The sequence below is a fragment of the Zerene cesonia genome, chromosome 1 (assembly GCF_012273895.1).
Source record: "Zerene cesonia ecotype Mississippi chromosome 1, Zerene_cesonia_1.1, whole genome shotgun sequence".
Classification (NCBI taxonomy): Eukaryota; Metazoa; Arthropoda; class Insecta; order Lepidoptera; family Pieridae; genus Zerene; species Zerene cesonia.
In genome coordinates this window covers 9,961,109-9,964,135 of record NC_052102.1, presented here as the reverse complement: position 1 = coordinate 9,964,135, position 3,027 = coordinate 9,961,109, and the positions used below count along the sequence as shown (strand labels likewise).

The window sequence follows — 3,027 nt, the reverse complement described above, 5'->3', positions numbered from 1 at the left end:
TCGCCGCTGTCGTCGTGAATTCTATAAAGGGCGAAGGGCGGGGTGGGCGCTTGTAAAATGGTCGTTGTTTTTAGCGCGTTGCGTTCTATTTTTAAAAGTCGCAAGGCAACCACGCGCGGCCCGCGTGGCTTTGTTTTGCTCAGATACGCGCCATGTTGAATAACAAGCACTCACAAGCGACGTGAAATTTTTTTATTGTACTGTCATGTTATCTCTGTAACTAAGCGTGTTGCGCTGATGAGCACAATATTTATATAAAATTGTAAATACTCACAGTTAATGAGAGTAAATCCGATATGCTAACTAGCTGTGCCGGAGATAAAACTATAATTAAAAACAAACAATAAATCGGTTATCGTTTTAATTGTGAAATTATTATTTATTACGCAGGTACACTGAACAACTAGTCATGTTTTTATTTGAATCTTTGTTTTGATAAATGTTTTATTTATACTATATATAAAATACTATATATTGTATTCATTTGAAAATCATTTCTTATATAAATATCATATAAAATTCAGAACAACAAAATATTTAAATTTATGACATTGTTTGCTTAGAAACATTTAAGTGTATAAATAATAGACAGACAAACCATTTAATTAAACATGTAACGATTGTCTTAATTAATCGAACAATCTAATATTACTATATTTGTAATTTAATTATTCATTGATTACGAACATGAAGTACAATAACCTCATTCGCATAGTAATTGCTATTTAATAATTTTGCATGCGAATTAATCAACGTCCCCCTGAGAGGTGTTTAGTCGACGACGATCCGCCGCCGACTGATGTGTGGTTTAGCGTCGAGCCCCCACTATGACTATCACATTGATAACGTAGACCAATCACAATTGACCTTTCCTGTCCCCCGCCTGCCGTACAAATATATATGACCGCGACGCTTGGGTAACGCTTCTGCGGGCTCGAATTAAATTGGTTCTAGATTACAAATGCGCTTACGCAAATGACTGTATGTATAAAAAGATTGGCGAATGTCAACACGAGATAAGGTGTCTGCGACGGCAGTAGGGTCATGGATCCGTTTGTTTGGCTCACTTGTTTTGAATATCTTTTGTTTTATTTAGGTGAATTGGTACCGGTGGTAATTTGACCTTATTAATTTGTAATCACTCACCTACCTTTTATGTAGGTGAGCAGAAGTATGTATAATATATACGTTTAGTAGTTTTATAATTTTTTTTATTACATTTTACGTAATTAGATAAGCAAATTTAAATATCTTCTAATTGTAGCCACTTACTTATTTTAAACTTAATTAATTATTTATTTATTATCTGTTGTAGTACACATTGTTCAGAAATCATGTTAGGCTATCTATTATAACCTGAATTTAATTGACGTCACATCGTTTAATCTCGATGAAAACATACCTACTAGTTTTTGCACATGTGATAAAAGTCCAAATTCATACGAACATATGTACTTACATAAAATATCAACTTACTACAAAAGTAAACATTGTTTAATATTTAGTAAGCACATGATGTAATTAAATATTCATAGAAACTATGGAAATAACATGGTTGACTTTATTACAATTCTATTTATATGTTTGAAAATTCATGAGATAAAAATTATTTATGTCAAACAAACATGTAATTAGATCATAAAATGGAAACATTACTTATTTAACAAAATAAGTATTTAAACAAAAAGGAAAATATTTAAGACACCTAACCACAGAATAGTACGTACAAACCTAATACAACTAATGAGATAATAAAATAAACAAACACAAGTATGAAATAAATGGTTATAAATACATTTTAATTTCATCATTTTCATATCCCTAAACAACTTTTAAAGAAACACAAAACCGTTTGGATATAAAATATATTATCCTTATTTTCATAGACAACACCAACGGCCCATTAGCTCAGTTGGTTAGAGCGTCGTGCTAATAACGCGAAGGTCGCGGGTTCGATCCCCTCATGGGCCATCATCTTTTTTAATTTTGTAACTTATGTATTTTTGAAATAATATCACTTATTATTAACATTTGAGTTGTATAAGGACACTTAAGTTTCCTTATATCAAACTTTTTTCAGCGTTAGCTCATCTTGTGGCACATTATAGCATGATTATTTCTAATATTAGCAATCGGTACGCTATCTGGTGGTAACCGGTTGCGCTATCTGGGGTGTAGTTCGGAGGTCATACCCCCAACCCCCCTGCTTACAGATAAGTTATATAAACTAACAGTTGTACTCTTACAATGCAAAAATTGCGACGAAGTTTTTTTTTTGTTTAGGTATTGCGTGTGCTTAAAAAGAAATGACGAATATTTTTTTATTATTAAATTCCAAAGTCAATTCACACGAAATTTTTGGACAAATTATTAAGTATTTTAAATGCTTTTAAGGATTTTGAGGTTTATATCATATAGATTATTATTTTTATTAATTAAGCTTTTGTATATAACAAAGTTTTATGTATCTTGTATACAAACATTCTGAAACAGTACCTTAATACAAAAAGAAAATTAGCAATATATCATAATCATGGCATTTTGGAGTCTTCATATATTAACGTAAGTATGCCTTAAGATTACATTCATTTATTAATGATCATGTTTTATACCTAATTAATATACAATGATAACCATATCACCAGAAGTGAGATAAAGAATATCGTATAAAAACAAAAATATATAAAAAAATTGTTTGTAACCTCACGTAAAGTAATGGTATTAAATCACATAATGTAAATGTTGATATAAAATGGAAATGCTTCAAATTGTCCATTACATTAAAATAATTAAGTAAAGTATTATTTAAATAAATAATTGAATCAGTTTTTCCTGACCGTACAGTATTATTATTCATTTTGTTTTTTTTTTACATTAATCATCTACTATATATTCATAGTCTATTTTTCATATTTTCATAGTATTTTATCGTATGGTGTATTGTTTTGAGGAACAGCTGCCGATATTGAATCTGTCTTTGTGCTCCAGAAGAGAGCTATACGTTTCATTTATAATATGAAATCACGA

General features: G+C 30.1%; 1 non-coding gene across 1 annotated transcript; it reads left to right on the top strand.

Annotated features, from left to right (window-relative positions):
• Positions 1-1,897: 1,897 nt before the first annotated feature.
• Positions 1,898-1,971, top strand: Trnai-aau. The gene has a single exon. It is a non-coding gene; the product is annotated as a tRNA-Ile (tRNA).
• The last annotated feature ends 1,056 nt before the right edge of the window (positions 1,972-3,027 follow it).